The sequence below is a fragment of the Watersipora subatra genome, chromosome 3 (genome assembly GCF_963576615.1).
Source record: "Watersipora subatra chromosome 3, tzWatSuba1.1, whole genome shotgun sequence".
Taxonomy (NCBI): Eukaryota; Metazoa; Bryozoa; class Gymnolaemata; order Cheilostomatida; family Watersiporidae; genus Watersipora; species Watersipora subatra.
In genome coordinates this window covers 24160318-24184686 of record NC_088710.1, presented here as the reverse complement: position 1 = coordinate 24184686, position 24369 = coordinate 24160318, and positions in this window count along the sequence as shown.

Below are 24369 nucleotides of genomic sequence, written 5' to 3'. Positions count from 1 at the left end.
GTACTATATATTTATAAATCATGCTTAATATCTATACATACTATAAATATATTTTATCTGAACAATAAAATAGGTGGCAAGTTTTGAGCAGAGTATCAATGAAAATACTTTGTATGAAGGAAAATATTTTTAAAAGTGTTGGTTTGTGTTCTGAAGGATTTGTAGGTAGAATGGATTGCAAGTATGTACATGACTGTATAGAATATTTAAATCTTATTCTAAGATGTTTACAAAAAAACACCTTTATATAGAGTATAACGAAGTTCAATTCCCAAATTCAAACTGTGACGTTCGCAGCTTTTGTAAAATTTTGCATGTATAACATCTATAGTATCAGCTTTGTGTTTTTTAAATAACTCAAAAACTATACATACTCACATAAATATAAATATGAACTTATATGAATTTGTGGTGGATTTGCTCATAAAAGAACAAGAACATGACTGTTCTATTTTTTCATATTACCAGTTAGACTTTGATAGTAAATAATTGTATCACTGCTTTTGAATACCACCCATAATTCTGACAGCTACTCTATTACCCTACTGTAAGATTAGTATACTATAAAATATCATTAATTTCTTGGTTCAAGTCCAGTTTCAAAATTTTTGTGAGATTCCCATTAGTCTAGACATTTAAAATGCGCATATTTGAATCATATACAAAAACCTCTATAATAATTGCTCATGTAATCAACTAGTGTGGTTTGCAAATTTTTAAGGTATTTACCCAAAAAACTTAAACAAATAAAGGGTATATTGTGGTTACCACCAACAAGGTACAGTCCTTGAGAAAATAATAAACCCTTTTTACCAACTATCTAGTTATAACGTATGCTGAAGCCTGGCTTTGAAGTGGGACTTATCATATATGATATTTATATTGTTAATATTTATATATGATATATATTACATATATGATAAATTTACATATATGTAAATCTTTTCTATGTCATTGAACCAAAATACAGATTATGGCTTTTATATAAGAAAAGATGCAATCAAGGCACTACAGAGTAATCCTTATTTGTCATTTGTCAGGGAGTTGATTGATATTGTTGTAGCGCATGTCAAGTACTTCTGATGAAGCCAATTCTTTTAGTACTTCTGGAACCAACCGAAGAAAAAAATGACCAGAATCTTGGAATGTTGAAAAGGGGTTGTGTTCACTGCTGATCCCTTGTCAACAGAACAACGTGGCTGCACTTGGCTCTTTGATGTTATATTTTTCTTCTATAATTCTCTTATATTTTTCGGACAGCTTTTTTACATCATTCTTTTCATTTTTAATATTGTGATACTTCCTAAAGAATAAAAAATTCAATTTTACAATAATATTTTGTGTAAAATAACATGTTAGTGTAAAATAACTTAATAAATAATTTACACGTTTGTGTAAAATAACATCTACCAGTTTATTAGGATTCATTGGTCAAATGCAAACGATGAGACAAGAGTATTCAGTTATCTAACAGTATACAAGTAGAGTCATTATTAAATATGGTTGCTGAAATTTTAGTTTATTGAGCTTCAACATTTGTATGGTTTTGACTTAACATGAAAACAGTTGTTTAAAGTGAACCATAATGGAAATCATACTCTGCACCGACCGATGTCCTAACTCCATTCAACATTTATATTAAAAGTGATCCATATTTTATTCTGGTTTCTTGACTAAATTTGATTTTGCTTCGATTTATTATGTAATTCTTTGAAATTTTTGCCGCTTCATAATCTATTTTTATAATTTTTAGTGCTGCACTTTAAACATTAATGCTTTGGACATTTTAAAAGCCAAACATACGAAATTTTTATATTTTAAAGTGATTCATATTTTATTATGGTTTCTTGACTAAATTTGATTTTGCTTCGATTTGTGATGTAATTTTCTGTTGCATTTTTTGCTGTTTCCTTATCTATTTTTATAGATTTTAGCACTGTATTTTAACCTTTAATGCTTTGGATGTTTTAAAAGCCAAACATACAAAAGGTTTACTTTTGCTTTCTTTTTTCATCATCATAAATATAAAACGTTTATTAAATTTGAACACGATCTATATATACCCGTTTCTATTTACAGTATGCAGTATACAGTACAGCTTATGGTATAAAATGCTGAAAAAATAATTTACTGAAGTATATTCCAAATTTTAAAAAGTTTTTCTAATCTTGGAACGAATTAAAATCTACATAATATTATTTTAATGGGAAAAATTGTTTCGGATCTCGAAGAACTCGGTTAGCAACGCTAAAACAGTTCTGCTAGAACAGGTTCCACTGTGTGTTATTAAAAGCTATACGTTGCAAAAAGTTATGAACTTTCAAATATGCAGTCGTTTAAACACCTTATCCTCATGATATGAAGTTTGAAAGTTACAGCTGTTGGAAAAAATTTGAAAACGTTTACATTTTTTATTATTTTCTCTCTTAATTCATTTCAATTACACAAAACACTTTTCCCATGATATGTATTTTGAAGGTTAGAATGGCAAATGTTGTTATATACTAAATACAAATCAATTTTCTGTCCGAAGACCTTTTTATTACCTGGGCAACTCCGGGTAACACAGCTAGTAGTTGTTAGATAACAGCTTATTCCCTTCGGTTTTAAATATGGGTAAAACTTTAGCACATTTCATTTTTGTGGGAAAACACATTGTTTTATGCTCATGTTGAATATGTAGGCCAAATATTTTGATAGCTCATGTGAACAAGCTTTTACTAATTTCGCGGAAATTCCATTTAAGCCTTCTGCTTCGTGTTCATTTAGATTCGCAATAACTTTGTGAACAATACACTCATGAACGTCTACAAAATTAATCTTGGAATGTATTTATTCCTGACACTTGACGCTTTATATTTGTATTAGAAAAAGCTTACGCAAATCTGGTTCATATTTCTATAAAATAAGTGTTAAATTATGTAGCTATTTGTTTGTCATCAGTTATATCTTTAGAGTTAGAGTCTAAAAGCTCAGTAAATTCTTGGGTTTTACCTCGGTCTCGTCCACAATAAATATTTATTTAATTTCAAGGGTCATTAACTTTTAGTGATTCAACAGAATAGTAATCAGCTGTTGTTTTTTTGATATGAGATTAAACTTTATTTTTAGCATTTATGTAGTTCTTTTTTAATTTAGGACTAAATGAGTAAGCTCTGTACTTGTCAAATAAGACGTCTTTCTATTGTATCCAAATGAAGCTTTTCAGTTCTCAAAAGGATTTTAAAGCTTTTGGGCTTGCAACAAGTTGGTTCCTCTATAGGAACAATTTGGTCAAAAATACTTTGTGCTTGTTCACAAAAAAGCCTTTTGTTTCATTTTTGTGTCATTCAAGCTTAGGTGAATGACCGATGTTGCTCGAATAATAAAAAAAGTCCTTGCAGAGAAAGGTTATCTTTGGTTAGCACACAAAAATAGTTACCACTAGCTGTGCTACCCGGCATTGCCAGGGTAATAAAAAAAGTCTTTGGACAGAAAATTGATTTGTACTCAACACATAACAACATTTACCATTCTAACTTTCAAACTACATATCATGCGAGAAGTGTTTTGTGTAGTTGAAATAAATTAGGAGAGAAAATAAATCAACTGTCAAGGTTTTCAGACTTTTTCAAACAACTATATCTTTCAAACATCAAATCATGAGGAAAAGGTTTTGTGCAGGACAACTGATTCAAAAATAAATAAAACAACTGTAAAGGTTTACAAACTAGTGTAACTTTAAAATTTCATAACTTTCAGCGACCTATATCTTTTGATAACGTATAGCAGAACCTCAGTTCTCGAACATAATAAGTTCCAAGAGAGAGTTCGAAACCGAGTTGTTCAAAGTCCGAAACAACTTTTCCCATTAAAATAAGATTATGTAAATTTTAATCCGATCCAAGGCAAGAAAAAACTTTGGTTAAGTATTTTTTCAACATTTTGGACCATAAGCTGTACTTACTAAGCTTGTACTTGTAGTTGCTATTTTACACCAAAAGCTGCACCTGTACCCGGGCGTTGCCCTGGTAATAAAAAAGTCATTGCACAGAAAATTATGAAAACAGCTTAATCCACAAACCGCCAACCGGGTGCAAGAATGGTTTTATTAACCCTTTGTCAGAATCGGTGGAATAATTGATTGCAACAAACTTGACGGTGTTTTGAGTTCACTATTGCATTCAGCTCATAAAACCATTTGTTTTGCACTTGAATTAACCAATCAAATGTGACCAGTAAAATTTTCTCTATATTGATACTAATAATGACTAGATAACGTTGACTATACATGACATTTTGGGATGCAGATGGTTTCGTCACACATTTGAACATATTTTTCCAAAGATAGCAGCATGCCTATTTTATTTAGTAGCTAGTTTCTGATGTGCGTGTAGCAACTGAGAACTTAGCTGATACAAAGCCCGCAATGAAATAAGCTAACTCGGCGACCTAAATACCGTAGATCGGTAGAATTGGTAATCGGTACTCAAACGTTTACAAAGTGTTTAAAGGAAGTTAATACGGCAAGATTTCAATCTCCCTTATTTGAGGCGTCAGAAACATTCATAATAATGTATCTGTAGCTGGATTTGAAATTTTATTCTAGCCAACATGAGCAAATACGAAATAAAATATATGCTAATAGAGCCACGTAGTTACTAGACTTTTATTGCATTAGCCGATGTGAATTCGAGTGATGGAGACGTCATTTTGAGCAAGTCTGGGCATGTTTTTTTAGCCCGAGCGTTTTCACCGTGATCGGTTTTTTCCATTTTAATCTTTAAATATCTTGAAAATGATATCACCTAACACAACAAACAACATATCAACTGATAAACTGATAAACAAAATAAATACCTTCTTTTGAAATCAACTCAAATTTGACGCAACCACATCTTTAAAGATAGCTCGGATAATAATGAGGGAAATAGAAAATATTTGTTTATCTTGCATTGCCTAGCATTAAATATCAACTTATTTGAACTGGTGTGATAATTGCAAGAACTTTAAAAATCTGTTGAAAATGTCCTTCGGTAAAAAATAAAATAATTTAAGTTAGCGTGCATAATAATATCTCAAAAAACTTTTTCAAATATGTAAAACCATTTGTACTATTTTCCAAAATCACCTGCTTTCGTTTATTTACATGTAGATTATTCGTACGATAGAGTGTATAACAAATATTATATAAAAATATCATTATATGAAGATTCTCTTTCTCATCAGATTTATCTGTTGTTTTAAATAACACTCATTTTTACCCGGTAATGTTTGGCAGTTTGTTTGCTTTATTTATATTAAATAACTAATATGAAAATGATAAAGAAATAAGGTGCAATGAGGGCCGATATGCACAGTAGCAGGGCAATTCAAAGCGCAGAGACTGTATTTACAGATGAAATTGTTAATAAAGAAAGCGCGTGTCTAAGCAAAATAAGTCAGAACAAATCTATTCCAGAGAGTCCAGCAAGTACCGCTTCAAAGCAGACCTAAAATTGTCATGACTATCAATTTCCATAAGTGAATTGGCAAGGAACTCCATGCTATGACACACAATAGGCAACCCGTCTATGGCAACCAGTAGAAGAGGGTGGAAAAGATAAAGCAAATAAGGAATGACGAGTGTTGTTATGTGTTGACAAATTAGTTGATATTTAAATTGTGTGAAAGCTAAAAGACATATTCTTAGTCGCTATAGTTGCTGTGTAGGCGAAACACGAGATATTTTTAACAAATGAGTTGATGGAAAATAAGAGTTTTCAGGATATGTTATTCTAAGCAACCGATTTTAGATGACCTAAATTTGTCTAAGTAGCTCATCAGAGCATTTCACCATGATTCCAAGCAATAGACTAATTTACTATTAGTTAGAGTATTATATAAAAGTAAAAGAGGCATTTCTGTAAAAATCAATGGGACCTGGTAAATGAGCCCTGAGCGTTGTCGTAGTTGTTTTCTCAATAGTTCCATGTGTCATGACCAGTTTAGGGCACTATCCATTGTAACAGCTAAAAATATTATACTATCCGTGATTTGTAAGATTTGTCCAGTTTGAAAAGTTTTTTTGTACATCAAAATTTATTTTGTGACTTATGAATAACTATGAAATTTTTCTTGTCAACATTCAATGTTAGTTTGTTTTGGTCACACTAATTTTTTATCACATTTAATTCTTTGTTAATTATTGCTCTATCTTTATTAAAGTTTGTGCGGTATAAAATAACTTTGTATTATCGGCAAACAAAATAGTTTTAAATTTATCAGTACTCTTTACATGATCAATTATATATAACAAAAATCCTATTGGTCTAAGGATGGATCCTTGTGGTACTCCACCTTTAATTAATAGAGGTTACGATATTTTCTGTGTTATTATAACAGTTTGAAAGCAACTTGAAAGATAATTTTTAATTAATTATAAACTTGAATGAGAAAAATATATTTGATCAAGCTTATTATTCAAAATAGAGAGATTTATTGTATCAAAAGGCTTTGCGAAGTCAATGAGTACACCTGAAACAAAAAGAATATTGTTTAAATCAGCAAAAGCATCAATTGTAAACTCTATTGACGCTTTGTGAGTTTGTTTCCCTTTCTGTAATCCAATTAGAGTTTTTGTAATATTTATTTCTTTAATAGCGTAATTATGCATTTGTTGGTTATCGAGATGCTCAGAAACTTGTGAAAGACTGACAGAATAGAAACAGGTCTATAGTTATTAGATAACAGCTTATTGTCTCCGTTTTTAAATATGGGTAAAATGTTAGCACAATTCATTTTTTGCGGGAAAACACATTGTTTTATGCTTACGTTGAATAGGTAAGCCAAATAATTTAATAACTTATGCGAATGAGCTTTCACTAACTTTGCGGGAAGTCCATTTATGCCTTTTATTGTTCATTCAATAAACTAATGCGAATTAAGGTTTTCTAGAAATGAATAAAAAGCTACAAAGATTAATTGCCAGGTACTAATTATTATCATTTATGTAAAAAGATTTGTCAAAGATAAATTTTTGTGAAAGATAAATGATGTTGTAATTTATAAAAGAAAAAAAAAAGAAGAAACCAAAAGCTATATTAGTTTTGCCATTTTGGCAACCTGGCAGGTGTAGACTTCTTCGGCTCGCTGTCTGGGCATCAGCAATTGTGAGACAAGCTTAAAGTTTTGTTTTGACTCAGTATTAAGTCAGTTATTGATTTCTTTTGGGAGATGAGCAGTGTAACATAATATGGCTAACAACCACAAATTTAAAACTAGAAAAAATGTATTTTTATTCATGTAGTTATTTATTAAAATACTGGCTTCAAAAATTTTAACCAATAAATCTGCTTTTGCTAATTATATTCCCCCTATATGTTAGAACATCACAGATAATGTGGCCATCAAAGTTGGCTAAAGAGAAAACACCCTTCTTCTGCGTGATGTGTCGAGTAAATGTAGTAACCGCAAGTGACTGATACTTTCAGAGTTATTTTGAATTATTCGGTGGAAATAATTAAAAATATTTGTAGAGGTAAAATGGTATCAACCTGATAGAGGCAATAGAAAGGCATAATTATTGTAATTTATTCTAGGATAAGCTACACAACATTTGAAATAATAAAGCTTATAAAATATTTGTTGGTCTTTCATACTATAATTTTCTGACAGTTTTTACATTATTATTTTAATTTAAATTATTTTGATACTTCTTGAAGCTTAAAAAATTCAATTTTAAAACATTATTTTGTGTAAAATACCATGTATCTACCAGTTCAAAATGAGTTATTCAAATGATGAAACAAGAGTATTCAGTGGTCTAACAGTATACAAGTAGAGTCATTATTAAATATGGTTGCTGAAATTTTAGTTAAGAACTGAGCTTCAACATTTCTATGGTTAGAACTATGACAAAAATACTAGTTTTAAGTGAACTAAAATTGAAATCCTACTCTGTGCCAACCGAGATCCTATTTCCATTTGACATTTAAATTAAAACTGATTCATATTTAATTATGGTTGCTTGACTAAACTTAGATGGTATTAAAAATTAAACAATAGTGAAACTGAATGGGCATTTACTTCATGAGATGATAAGATAACATAAGATTTTACAGTGCACTCCAACATACTATGCATTGATTGTAATACGTACAGAAGCTACTGAACATCATTAGTTTGGAGTGAATTAAAAATATTGTTTTATATGATTTCACAAATAATACGTACAAAGAGAAATAGCACAAATAGTTTCTTTAGTTGAAAAATGAAAGAAAAAAACATTTGAAAAGTTGAAGAACCACGTTTAAATTCCATCCGGTCATCTTTTGAAAATCATTGGATAAATACATGTAACATAAGCGTAGTGTGATATAATTTACCTTCGAGCTAAAAGTGTTCTAGCTGATGGACAGCTGTGTTTTGATAATGAGATTTTTGTTTTTTCAGGTTAGCAAAAAAATAAATATATTCTACATGTGAAGGTATTTGTATTATATATCAGTAAATGTCAATACAATACAGGCAACTATTGATTAGCGCCTCCATAAAAATGTTTAAGATAATTACTTATTTCAATATAATTTTCTGCATGAATGACAAGGTTTTAGTAGTTCTACCATCTCACAATTAAGTAATTTTAAAAAGTGAACAGTTCAAAAAGATTTTCATTTCAGCATGCACTGGTCATAAAATGTAATCATTTCGCTGTTTTGAAAACAGACAACATATAGAGATAGCAGCGCGCTTAGAGTTTGCCAGAATTCTAACAGACAATTTCACATTTAGTGTTCAGATTTATTAATCCATTAAAATTGTAGTTTGAATGAACTTTGTCATTAAACTCTTCCGTCATTCCCTATCCATATCAATTTTCTAGCTCCCTTGAAAGTATGCAAATTAATTTATTACTTATATTAATGGGTTATGTTGGTCCACTATATATATCCTTAGTAAATATAGAAATCTCAGCTGTGTGATAAGTTTGGAAGAAGATTAAATTTTGCTGTCAGAAGTTTAGAAAAAGGTTGGACCCCTGCTGAAGGAAAGTAAACCAATTTTGTCCGCTGCTTTCAGAAAGTTTTATGGTGAGCATTACCATATTTAATATTATTACCTAAACATAACTAAATCTTCTTAAAAAATATAGCATTTTTGTGGCTGCCAGCTACCCCTTGATAAATTTAAAGACGTCCATATTTAATTACTAACGGCGGTTTTGATGAAAACTCAGTGCTGGTTAAAATTGGTTCAGACTACCCGAGGTTTAAGTAATATGAATAATATGGTAATAAAAATACTAACACTTTATACTGATAATAGTATTAATATAATAATTTAGATTAAGAAAGGTGCTGATCAGAAAAATAATAAAACGTTGTAAAGGTTTTTGAAAATTTCTACTGTTAAATTATATTTTAACAAAGCTTTAGAATAATGTAATCCACTTATGATATTCAATGTTAAATAACCAGCAAGTTATCATGGCTGCTCATCAAGAGGTAGTAAAACTTGTTTGTGGAATGAGTTCATACAAACTATGTGTATATTTACCTCTCTCGAAGTTGGCTTATCATGCAACCTGACAGATTCAGCTCTTCTAGTGAACTCAATGCAGTGATAGACTCAGGGAGCACATTGATAGGGTTACTAAGAAGTTTCAACTTTCTTAGTGATTTCAGAGAGCCCAAGCTGCAAATAAAATATTATGAAGCGAATTTTCTCTCACAAAATGTTCATATTCTTAAGTTTGGTTTCTCGAAATACAGTAAAAAACATTTTTAAGCCTATCACTTAATTTTCATTAATTTTTCTATTTATAAGATCATATAAATGAGCTACAAATATTTACCAAAATGTAGGAACCATAGAAGGTTTTATACATTTTGCTCTACTTGTTCAGTGTGTTTAAGCACTAACGAATGCTGAATTAAAATAGCATTTGAACCATGAACTTAAAGTGATGTCTCAGTATTATATTATTACTACACTGGGAGTCCCTTGTACCTTGACAGACTGTCACGTGTAATAATAATTCCTACAAATATTCCTAGATATGGAAAAGTGGTTGAGTGGTGCAGATGGTACCGTGATCAGCAGGAATCTAAATATTCAGATTTTGTTCCTGTGCGGAGCAAACATTCCTAAAGCTTTTAGCGAGGCGATGAACACAGCACTTATTGTAACAAATTTTAGCTTATTGTAGCATATTTAATAAACTTTATAAACAAAATTATACCAAAGCATACAATAAGTTGTTTTAATTAGTTGTAATGGAAATACTTGTTGTTAGTTCCTTTAATAGTCTGAACAAAACATGATCTTTATCTCAAGCTATGAAAATATTCCGTATAACAAGAAAAAATAGTATGTTCCATTTGATAATTCAGAAAGTCTCAACATTGCTTTATAGAAAACCAAACGTTGTCAAAAAGAAAACACGTGAGTAATATATTTGCACTTTGATTGTTTGTCACAGTGCTTAAATTTTTACCGAAGTTCTTTGACTATTATCACATCATAAAAAATCTTGATAAATTTACATAAGCAGAACAAAAACAAAAGTTCTAAGGTTTTGACAAATATTTATGTTTAATCATGAAATTATTGTATTAGTTTAATAGCAGACAATAAGCTTTGTCATTCCACATATACACATATTTTGCATTGCTAACTCAATCGACTCAAATAAATGAAAAACTCTTTCACAAACTCAAGTTGCAAATTTATGAAAACTAACAATGACAAGTAGGCAAACATTGGAGGTTTGACTTAATGATCATGATAATTTATATGCCAGCTGTAAAAATATATTTACTCCAACCTATAGATTATAAAGACTCAGCATCAGAAAATGACAATGTTGCATCTGACAGTTATGTGGTAAGATGATTCAGGTGAAATGACCACTAAGTGTGAAAGGATCAATAGAGATAATTAAGACTTGAAATAGAAATGCCTTTAGGTTAGTATGCTTTCCATAGGTGTTTTAGGCACGCCTAACCTCTATTTGGAACGACTATAAACTCAAAATTTTAGGGAAATTGTTTTTACAAAATATTAAATGTTTAAGAATATAGTGGGCGCTCCTACGAGATAAATCATCTATTCCAGGAAAGTAAGGATTTTACGTTATAAGAACAGTAAAACGCATGTATGGCCAAACTCTACGTTTGGGCCGTAAAAAAACAATATACTAGAATTTAATTTTTAATTGGTAAGCTGTTTCACAACTGCAGTATTATTGGTTTGCATCAAACATTTTTCTTATTAACTTCACTGGTTTTATAGACCATGATGGAGGTAATTTTACAATAAGTTGATTGAGAGTGTAGACCTTCGACGTACATTTACAGAGATATGCCTATTGCTTCTAAACAGCAAAGTCTATTCTAGAAAGTAAAACTAATAACATATATTGTGTGCATCTACGAGAAAGCAAAACAAGATTTTTGTTATAAAAATAACAGCGTCTACCAGTTCATTGTCTCTCTGTATCCCGGGACAAGGTTAAAATCAAAATAACTGTTGACGATACTCCAATTTGTGACATTCACAGCGGTAGACCGACGCGGTAACACCTACACTAATCAATCGCCTGGTTTTGCAACGGTCAAAAATTGCAAACAGCATGTAAAGTGCACTGTCTGATCTACATGAGGTGCACTCCGCTGATGAAGATATGAAAAAAAGATGAAGATGCTATTCATTTACCATAACATTTTTGGAGACAGGAGAAAATTTCTTTGAAATTACACAAACTTTGTACCACAAAACATGCAGTTGATGACAATTACAGCAATTTCTACAACAAGTTGAAATTAAGGCAGTCATGCTGAGTCTACTAATAAGTAAAAAACAAAAAAAAGGTAAAAACTTCGTTGGTAACAATTATGTTTGTTTGATGAAAGTTATTCGAAGTTCAATTTTAGTTCTAATTGAACTAAAATTGAACTATTTTTCAACTCTTTCTATTGTGGGTTGTGTTGAGTAACTGTCGGCTGCTCAGCAGACTGACAGCTGAAAGATGTGGTTGCATCACAAAGGTCGATTTAATGAAATTAAGACAGATAAAAGGCTAAAACATCAGCTGGAATTTGATGTCATTTTGGTCTTGGTAGATCAATTCTGTCCAGGGATATATGCGTTTGAATGAGGCCATCTTTTAAAGAGCTCAGACTACAGCGGGTGCTTCATTCGTGACGTAACAAGTGATACGTGTGAAAAAAGTCCACGAGCGATAACTATAAGATCTCTTCTTCAGCCAATCATCATTACGAAAATTTAATATAGGTCATATTAAATGTTATCGCTCGTAAAACGAGTTGTCTGTGGTGTCAAAGATTCTCGTTGTTAGGGAGATTACTCTATTACTAGTTATTTACATGCATCGACTACTAGTAGATTCTAGTAGCTACATGCATCGACATAATTATTTTACATTAAGCATCAATTAATTGACGCTGTTAATGTACTGAATTACTGCATCGACACGTTTTATTGACAAACAACAGAATTGTAACAATGCTCAGTTCAGCGAAAGTAACTCAGATTTTTCTGAGCGTCAAATGATCAAAGATTTGGGCAGAAAGGTTATGGTGAGATGTGACAGGAGTCAGCAGCTTTATGCTGCGGAGGAAAATAGGAGAATGGAGGCAATCTTATCTTTAACTTTGAGTATCCTATGCATATATTCGAAAGTAACAGTAATAATCTGCGTGATCATGAATACATCTACTGATACGTAAAATTATATAACTTTTTGCTATCACGAATCATCTTTGCATATCTTTTTAATCGTTTCACCTAGCTATAATATTTTATTTGGTATTTTTAGCTAGCAAATTAGATTCATGATTAGAATTTTTGTTCATTTCTCACTTGTAGAAAATGAGGAAAACTGATTGATCGATGCTCATCTTCAACTCTCGGAAACAAGTCTATGAATTGTTGGCTTGAAGTATTTATGCTTTTGTTTAACATTTATTCGTTTTGAATATTACACTTGCAATCTATCTAACTCTCACATTGGAAGCTTTCAGTAGGTACGCATTCAAATATCACATATATATATATATATATATATATATATATATACATATATATATACATAAATATATATACGTTGGCGTATATATATAACGTTGGCAATAGGGTAGTCATTGTAGTATGAGTTATTGTCTAATGATTGTACACTGTACATAAAACTATTAGTAACAAAAACTCATTTTTAGTCATCTCTTGCTTATTTTATGTATATATATATATATATATATATATATATATATATATATACATAAAATAAGCAAGAGATGACTAAAAATGAGTTTTTGTTACTAATAGTTTTATGTACAGTGTACAATCATTAGACAATAACTCATACTACAATGACTACCCTATTGCCAACGTCATATATATATGCCAACGTATATGTATATATATATATCAATATATATAAATATATATATATATACATACATTTTGTATATATATATATATATATATTGATATATAAATATGAATGACAATTATTACATTTGTGTTAGTGTTGCAGGATGTTTATGTTTACAGGTTCACTAGTAGAGCAGTCGTGTCAGTCTAAAAACTGCCATAAATGGGAGAGAAAAAGACACGAATGTGTGCTGCACAAATCGTAGTATGTATTGTTTGAGTTTGCTGCAGTAGATTAATTTATCATATTATATGAACTAAAACTATCTGAATGGCCACAATTTGGATTGATGTTTTTAATAATAACTTTTTGCTGAGATGAAAAATTTTTAGCTTGGAAAAATGTACTATATAAACGGCAATCGTTGTCTGTCTGTCTATCTATCTATCTATCTATCTATCTATCTATCTATCTATCTATCTGTGTATCTGTCTGTCCGCTTTATAGAGTATCGTACTTTTCGGACTATTAGCCGCTACTTTTATATAAGGGCGTGTCTATTCTGTGTTTTTTTTCACCGCTAGGGTGCATTAACGGGAATCTCAGGTAAGTACACGCCTCTATTATAATACGTAACCCGCTATTAATCGTAGGGATGGACGATAAATACTGATATGCTAATAGTATGAGTTGTCTTCTCGATATATTGAGTCACCGATAACTCCCAAATATGAGCAGTATAAATAAATTATATGGCAGTCTCTTTTTTCGATTCGATCGTTAGTTAGTTAGTAATCTTTTATTTTGCTGATAACAAAATAACAAAAAGCCTCTATTTGCAGGCATATTATCCAATAAAACGGAAACTGTAGAAGAATCCTTAATGCAAGATAGTAGTGAACAATTCATATTTAGTTTGAGATTATTTGTGTAAAAGTTAAAAGAAAATTTACATGAGAGGATGACTTCAAATAAGTAATGCAGGATAGCTTATACAAAGATAAATTGATTGATATGTACTATATACAAGGGTTCAGGGCTGAAGAATAGATCCTCTATGAGTATTGATTGTGGCAAGATTGTAGCAGATTCGATCGTACGAAGCAAACTTAATTTAATGAGTAAGTAGTAAAATTAAATTAGTAGTAAATATTAGTAGTGAATTAAATAAAATTTACTACTCTTTTAATAAATTAATGAGTAGAAAATTACATCTAATTAATATTTACTGCCAACGTGTACCGGAAAGGTCATGTGAACATTTGTTTCTTGCAACCACTAGAAAAACGCTGTTCTCTATCTACTATATAAACGGCAATCGTTGTCTATCTGATTGATTGTCCGCCTTATAGAGCGGTCTTTCCTTTTATCGTCGTACGAATTTCGGTCGTACGAAGCAAACTGAATTAGGTAATATGTGTAGTAACGGTCGAACGAAGCCAACAGAATTAATATGAGTACTAATTATCCTAATATCGTAATTTCGTAATATGGACTATTAGCCGCTACTTTTCTCTGACGATTTGAGCCAAGCGGCTTATATAAAGGTGTGGCAATTCTGTTGTTTTTCTTTCACCGCTCGAGCGCATTAACCGAAATCCCTGGTTAGCACGCTTTTTAAACGGCAAATTTTCTCCCGTTTTTAAAAGCACCTTTCCTGAGTTCTGCGGCCTATACAAAGGTGTCTATACAGCTATACAAATGTACTATTCATTAAATAAAATAAATTAACGAGTAGTTATTTACATGCAATTAATATTTGCTGCCAACGTGTACCGAGAAGGTCATGTAAACGTTTGTTTCTTGGAGCCACTGGAAAAACGGAGTTCTCACCTACAAAATTTCCACATCAAAAAGGCAAGTGTTTCTTATACGATGTTGTATTGTCTATGAATTGCCACATCTCCACTACTTAATAACATTGGATTTGCCGCTGTTCGTGATAGTGGGTCATGTTCATTTCCTTCAGCAGCCGAGTTACTAATTTTTTTCCAGCTACGAGTAGGCCTACTGTAACTTACTATTACAGAACTTTCACGAGTACTCCGAGCGTTGTGATACGCTATTGTGAAAAGAAAGAGAGCAGCTGCTATCGACTTACTGTCACCCTGCATCAGCCATGACCAGCTATACGTCGCCTGCTCAAAAGTAGGCACACGCCGAAAACTGTTTCTTCATACGCCCAACAGAAAAACCAAAAATGTTGTCTATTCGCATGTGTTGCGTTGAACTAAGGGAGAGAGGGAGAGAGAGAAAGGGAAAGAGAGAGAAGGAGAGCGAGGAGGAGAGGGGGGAGAGAGAGGGGGGAGAGGGAGAGAAGGGGAAAGAGAAGGAGAGCGAGGAGGAGAGGGGGGGAGAGAGAGGGGAAGAGAAAGAGGGAGAGAGAGAGGGAGAGGGGGAAGAGGGAGAGAGAGGGGAGAGAGGGAGAGACGGAGAGAGGGAGAGAAGGAGAGAGAGAGGGAGAGCGAGGAGGAGAGAGGGGGAGAGAGAGGGAGGGAGAGAGAGGGAGAGAAAGATGGAGAAGAGGGAAGGAGAGAGAGATGGAAGATAGGGAGAGAGACGGAAAGAGGGAGAGAGGGAGAGAAGGAGAGAGAGAGGGAGAGCGAGGAGGAGAGGGGGGGAGAGAGAGAGAGGGGAGAGAGAGGGAGAGAGAGGGGAGAGACGGAGAGACGGAGAGAGAGGGGGAGAGAGAGGGAGAGGGGGAAGAGGGTGGGAGGGAGTGGGAGGGGAGAGACAGAGAGAGGGAGAGAGGGGAAAGAGAGAAAGGAGAGAGAAAGGGAGAGCGAGGAGGAGAGGGGGGGAGAGAGAGAGAGGGAGAGAAACAGGGAGGGAGAGAGAGAGAGGGGAGAGAGGGAGAGGGAGAGAGGGGAAAGAGGGAGAGATGGAGAGAGGGAGATGTAACTGCATATTTGGAGTTGTTTTACAGTAAGAAAGACAACTCTCAATAAACCTTATGATGCGCGTGAATCTATTCCTGTAGACGGGTAATGCAGCTAGTTATATAATAAAATAATATTGTTGAAAACAATGCAAAACATGATTTGCAAAACATACTGAAAACATTATAGCCCTGTTATCGTCTGGCTGAAATCTTATCTGATAGATGACTTTATGAAGTGCAATCAGAGCTGTATTAACAGGTACTTTTGAATAACTCGACTCTATTCCAACGAAACAAGTATTATGTCCAATAACTTTATGTTCCTCCTTATTAAGTAAAAACATCTTAGTCCACAAACCGCCAACTGGGTGCAAGAATGGTTTTATTAACCCTTTGCCAAAATCGGTAGGTTAATTGATTGCAACAAATTTGACATTGTTTTGAGTTCACTATTGTGTTCAACTCATAAAACCATTTGTTTTGTACTTGAATTAACCAATCAAATGAGACCAGTAAAATTTGCAACGTATTGATGCTAATAATGACTAGATAACGTTGACTATACATGACTTTTGGGGATGCAGTTGATTTCGCCATACATTCGAATATATTTTTCCAAAAATGGCAGTGTGCCTATTTTAATTAGTAGCTAGTTTCCGGTATGCGTGTAGCAACAGAGAACTTAGCTGATACAAAGACCGTAATGAAATAAGCTAACTCGATGACCTAAATACTGTAGACCGGTAGAATTAGTAGTCCGTACTCGAATGTTCACACAGCATTTAAAGAATGTTAATACGGCAAGTTTTCAATCTCCCTTATTTGAGGCGTCATAAACATTCATAATAATGTATCTGTAGCTCGACTTAAAATTTTATTCTAGCCGACATGAGCAAATACAAAATAAAATATATGCTAATAGAGCAGCGTAGGACTAAACTTTTATCCCATTAGCCGATGTGAATATGAGAGATGGAGACATCATTTTGGGCAAGTCTGGGCATGTTTTTTTAGCCTGAGCATTTTCACCGCAATAGGTTTTTCGATCTAAGTTTTCAAATATCTTGACAATGAGATTGCCTAACACAACAAACAACATATCAACTGATTAAGAAAATAAATTCTTTCTTTTAAAATAAACTCAAATTTGACGCAACCACATATTTAAAGATAGCTCGGATAATAATGTGGGGAAATATAAAATAATTGTTTATCCTGCATTGCCTAGCATTAATCATTAACTTATTTGAACTGGTGTGATAATTGCAAGAACTTTACAAATCTGTTGATGATGTCCTTCGGTGAAAATTAAAATAATTTAAGTTAGCATGCATAATAATATTTCAAGCGACTTTTTCAAATATGTAAAACCATTTGTACCATTGCCAAAAACCACCCGCTTTCGTTTATTTATGTTTTGTAGATTGTTCATACATTAGAATGTATAAAAATATTATATAACAATATCCTTATATGAAGATTTTCTTTCTCATCAGATTTATCTGTTGCTTTAAATAACACTCATGTTTACACGGTAATGTTTGGAAGTGTGTTTGTGTGATTTATTCACATTAAGTAAATAACATAAAAGATGATAGAAAAATTAAGGTGCAACGAGGCCTGATATGCACAGTAGCAGGGCAATTCGAGGCACAGAGCCTGCGTTTACAGATGAAATTGTTAATAAAGAAAACGTGTTTGTCTAAGCAAAATAAGTCAGAACAAATGTATTCCGGAGAGTCCAACATGTACCGCTTCAAAGCAGACCTAAAATTGTCATGACTATCAATTTCCCATAAGTGAATTGGCAAGGAACTCCATGCTATGACACACAATAGGCAACCCGTCTATGGCAACCAGTAGAAGAGGGTAGAAAAGATAAAGCAAATAAGGAATGACGAGTGTTGTAATATGTTGACAAACTAGTTGATATTTAAATTGTGTGAAGGCTAAAATACATATTCTCAGTTGATATAGTCGTTGTGTAGGCAAAACATGAGATTTTTTTAAACAAATGAGTTGATAGAAAATATGAGTTTTCAGGGTATCTTGTTCTAAGCAATCGATTATAGATGACCAAAATTTTGTTTAAGTAGCTCATCAGAGCATTTCACCATGATTCCAAGCAATAGACTAATTTACTATTAATTAGAGTGTTATATAAAAGTAAAAGAGGCATTTCTGTAAAAATCAATGAGACCTGGTAAATTAGCTGTGAGCTTTGTCGTAATTCTTTTCTCAATAGTTTCATGTGTCTTGACCAGTTTAGGGCACTATCCATTGTAACCGCTATAAATTTTGTACTATTCGTCATTTGTATGATTTGTCCAGTTCGAAATGTTTTTTGTAAATCAAAATTTATTTTGTGGATTATGAATAACTATGAAATTTTTCTTGTCAACATTCAATGTTAGTTTGTTTTGGTCACACTAATTTTTTATCACATTTAATTCTTTGTAAATTATTGCTCTATCTTTATTCAAGTTTTTAGCCGTATAAAATAACTTGGTATTATCGGCAAACAAAATAGTTTTAAAATTATCAGTACGCTTTACAAGATCATTTATATATGGCAAAATTATGTTGGTCCAAGGATGAATTCTTGTGGTAATCCACATTTAATTAATAGAGGTTGAGATATTTTCTGTGTTATTATAACACTTTGAAAACGATTTGAAAGATAATTTTGAATTATTTCTAAACTTGAATGAGAAAATATATCTGCTTGAGCTTATTAATCAAAATAGAGAGATCTATTGTATCAAAAGACTTTGAGAAGTCAATGAGTACAACTGAAACAAAAATAATATTGTTTAAAGCAGCAAGAGCATCAATTGTAAACTCTATTGATGCTTTGTGAGTTCCTTTTCCCTTTCTGAATTCCAATTTGAGTTTTGGTAATATTTATTTATTTAATATTGTGATTATGCAATTGTTGGTTAATGAGACACTCAAAAACTTTCGAAAAAACTGGCAGAATAGAAACAGGTCTGTAGTTATTAGATAACAGCTTTTTGTCTCTGTTTTTAAATATGGGCAAAACTTTAGACCATTTCATTTTTTTATGGAAAACACATTGTTTTATACTTATGTTGAATAGGTAGGCCAAATATTTTGATAGCTCATGCAAACGAGCTTTTGCTAATTTTGCAGAAACTCCATTTATGCCTTTTATTGTTCATTCAATAAACTAATGCAAATGAAGGTTTTCTATAAATGAATAAAATGCTACAAAGATTAATTACCAGGTACTATATTATAATTTATGTAAAAATATTTGTCAAAGATAGATTTTTGTGAAAGATAACTAATGTAATAATTTATATAAAATATTGTGAACCAAAAAGCTATATTAGTTTTACCATTCTACATTTAAACAAAGTTGATGAGTCAATAAATAAATACAAATTAAGGTTTTCTAGAAAATAATCAACATAAAACTTACCAGGATTATATTTTATGTATTGAGAGCAATAGTTGGTTTTATTGTTATAAATTTCAATCAATAGATTTAACTTTTATACAGAGTTCAAAACGTAATTTTTACAGTGCAAGATTTTTTATGTGCCAAGGTATAGACAATCATTTTTGCTTAACATATATTAGAACTGCTGACCAGGATTTTAGTAAAGTCAGGTATTTTAGTGTTATGAATAGGTTTCATATTAACTCAGCAGTTTTACCATAAAAAGTCTTCCAGATAGGAAATCCATAAAGTATGACATCAACGTTTTGCACACAACTAGTGAAAAACTGTAGCTAATAAAGTTTTATCACGACATTAAAACCCAAATTTTTATGAAGGATGAATGAAAGCGTTCATATTCAATTTCAATTCCCACTTTAAAAATACTGGTTGACTGAGTTATCATCACAGTAAATTTTAACAGTATTCAACTTTAAATAAAAATATTTTAATATTTTCAGCTCCATATGATTCCTTCATATGTTTCTATTTTCTGTCATTTATGGTTTATTTTTATGTTGAATCTTCTTTTTATGTGGAGTGTAGGAAATTTGTTTGGTAATAAATAGCATAATCTATATTTATACAATAAATTGATAATGATATATTCAACAACAGCTTCAGAATGGACTCAAGTTAATAATTTATTTGACAAAACTTATTGATAAGATTAATAATTTTCTCCCTTATGTATGTAGTATATGTAAGTTTATGTTGGTATATAATAGGTATAAAAATATTGAGCTTGATATCAATGATATAAAAGCTCATGTTTTCAGCTCCACAATGGTGTGCTCATACATAGCTTTACTAGCATTACCATGGACATATTATATAAATGGAAAACCTCAAAAGCCGCCAGCCCCTGCAGAGAGGATTGTACTAAAGCGACCATACTTGAAAGTTTTAACTAATTCGCAACCGACTAACTTTCATGCGATCTACCTTTAATACCGGTGATTTCTCAGAAAAATGCTATAATTTAAGTTTACATATGTTAAAATGTAAATGTCAAAACATCAAAAAGCATTATGATGTTATAGTGTTTATATTGAAATATTCATTAAATATGTAGTTTTAATAAATTTTACCTTTTCTTCCACCGTTTCCTATTCTTATCAATTTTCTAGTCGATCAACATGACTCTTACTACACTAAAGCTAAAGATTACCCATGGTAAAATATGTTGCACAAAACTTACTCACTAAAGAGCTACTCCCAGTCATTTGCCTACTTATTCTGAGATAAAATAATAACTATATACGATAACAATATCGATTAACTTTACAAAATTAGACCAAAAGATACAATAAATTGCTTTAGTTCCTCTACTAGTCTGAACAAGACATAACATTTATCTAAACTTTTATCATAATTTCCATCTTGACGTCATCTTTGAGGCAGAACTAACCTCTCAGAACCGAGACTACCTGTGACAAAAAGCCTTATCTGAAACACAGAATTCAGAGTAGTCTTTTAGCTTCTCTAAGATACATATTAGAGCCCCAACAGTTTCTAATAATATAGGAAGATGGGGCAAATGCCTGCCAACCCGGCATCGTCTAACTTGGCTCAAGATCTAGCCAACCAGTCCTCTACAGCACCACGAGTCAGCAAACAGGTGTTTGGTTTAGCCAGCCAGAGATAGAGTTCACTCTATCTTTAGTAGGTATAAATATATCAGTTGTGTGATAGGTTTGGAAAAATTTGGTCTGTTGCTATCAGAAAGTTTTATGGTGAGCATTAACGTATTTAATATTATTAACTAACAAGAATTAAATCTTCTTAAAAATTGTTTAGCACTTTTATGTGGCTGCCAGTTACAGTTTGATCAGTTTAGAGAAGTCCATATTTAATCGCTAACAGTGGGTTTGATGAAAATGAAAACTCAGTGCAGATTAAAAATTTGTTCAGACTACTAAAGGTTTAAGTAATCTGAATAATACAACAATAACTATACTACTACTTTAAAATAATCTCAAGACCAAACACGAGCGATGCGATTGTTTGGGAGCTTTATGATAAACGCATATGTGCACACAACTCACGAAAATTATTCATCAACACCGTCGCAAACACTTGTACCGAAATCTCATCAACAAATTTAACCTTTTTTCAATTGAGTCGTTTAAGTATGATAACGATACAAAACACATAATAGACTATTTAAATATGTTACCAAGTCTGCGAAATTTGTAGACAATATCCTAAACCTTACCCATCTCATCGGATTATACATAGATAGACAAATTAATTTGGCCTAAATTCAATAATGAAACTTGACAAACCTTTTTTAATGAAATTTAAGACCGGCAAATGAAGAGCCGATAAGGCCGTGCAACAGAGAGTAGAACAATTAAGTCGTGCGCTTTTCACAAGAAAAATGAGCGAATTTCACCAGTCTATGGCATTGTCCACTTGCCGAAGGTTACTGTAATTAACGTAAAAGTACTGAAAAGTAAGTTTCTTTTTTGCCGATTCTACCAGACTCTGACATTTTGGACACTTATAATGAGTACTTTGGTATTCCAACAGATGTCCAAAGCTGTGTAAGTAAAGGAAATAACGATGAAATTTTTCCAACAATTCTTATAAGATTATTACAATGTTTAATTGTAAGAATAGTTATTCAATTTTATAAAATTAAGTTAAAAGAATAATCATTTGAATATACAAGATAAAAGTATATAGTGAGTGGCTGATGGTGTGCAATATGTTACTGTTATTATTTTTCTAAAGATTTTGTTGATGGTACTACGGCTGTGCCCAATATTGTGGTACTGCCCAGCAGTTTTTAATATCTGTAAATCTAAGCAATAGGCCTACATTTTCTTATAGATATACATCTATTTCTATGACAACCAGCTAAAATCTGTTTAGATTTTTAAATTCAGCATCATTTCTTAGATATAAATACATAAATCTTGATAAATATCACAGCTTCTTGATATTGGTTGCTGTGACTAATGATATACAGCCCCCAGCTATATATATATATATATATATATATATATATATATATATATATATATATATATATATATATATATATATATATATATATATATATATATACATATATATATATACATCTGTATGCACATAGTAACACCCAATACATTACAGCTACCATTGCAGCTACCATTACACTTCTCCTATTGCACTGGAGTGCCATTTGACTGCTAATATTGCATTTCTCAACCAGAAGTACCCTTTCTTTTTCCATTATCAATTTGGTCGTGGGCTGTATGACAGGGGAATTTCTAGTAATAGTAATAATCTAATATGTTAGATTAAGAAAGGTGCGTATTAGACAAAATAATAAAACTTTATAAAAGTTTTGGATAATTCCTACACTTTGATTCTATTTTAACTCAGTTTTAGGGTAAAGTAACCAACTTAAAGTAGTCAATATTTAATCAGCAGCAAGTTTATCATGTCTGCTCATAAAAACTTCATCGCAGTTCATACAAACTATGTGTATATTTACCTATCTGGGAGTTGCCTTATCTTGCAATATGTCAGGTCCAGCTCTTCTAATGAACTCAATGCAGTGATAGACTCAGGGAGCACTTCAATAGGATTGCTATATAGACTCAATTTTCTCAGCGATGTCAGAGAGCCCAAGCTGCAAATGAATTCTATTAAACAGATTTTTCTCTCATGTAATGTTCATATCCTTAGCTTTAATTTTATTAAATTTGCCGAAAGATACAAATACGCTTTAAACAGAGCAGTGACACACAGCTATACAGTATAAACCTTTTTTTAACCAATAAAGTCAATATCACAAACTTGTTATTTAAAAGATCATATAAATGAACTACAAATGTCCACCAATTGCTAAACTATCAAAGGTTTTAAACGCTTTTTTTTAGTTTTTAACTGTGTTTGGGCACTAAAGAAAGATGAATTAAATTAGCATGTGAACCATGAAACATAAGTGATGTCTCAAAATTAAATGTTGGTTTTAAAATTAAATTAACATAAAATTTAAATTAAATTTAAATATTAATTAAAATTGAATATTTCAATTAATATTTAATTAATTAAAATTAATTAAATAATAAATCAAATATTCAGATTTCATTCCAGTGCGGAGCAAACTTTCTTCCTAAAGCTTTAGCGAGGCAACAGACACAGCTCTTATTATAGTAAAGCTAAAGATTATCCATGCTAAAATATTTTGCACAATAATTACTCACCAAAGAACTCCTAACAATCAGGTGCTTACTTATTCTGAGACAATAAAAATAACTGCATCAATAACACTATTGATTAACTTTACAAATAAAATTAGACTACAGCATACAATAGAACAGTGTAAGTTTCTATAATAATCTGAACAAGACATCTTTATCTCAAGTTATGAAAGCATTCCAAATAATGAGACTAACAATATATTCTTCCTGGTAAATCAGTAAGTTTCAACATTGATTTTAAAAAAGCCACAAATATAGTGAAAGAAAAATCATGTGAGTTAACATCTTTCTACTGCGACTTTTCATCGCTGCGCTTAATCTTTTTTCATAAGTCGTCTGATGTCTATCATATCATAAATAAATAGAACAAAAACAGAAGTGAGAGGTTAATTTGCAAAAAACTGATTTCTTACAATAAGGAATACAGCTACTAATGCAGCTAGTAATTAGTCTCAATAAAACTTGG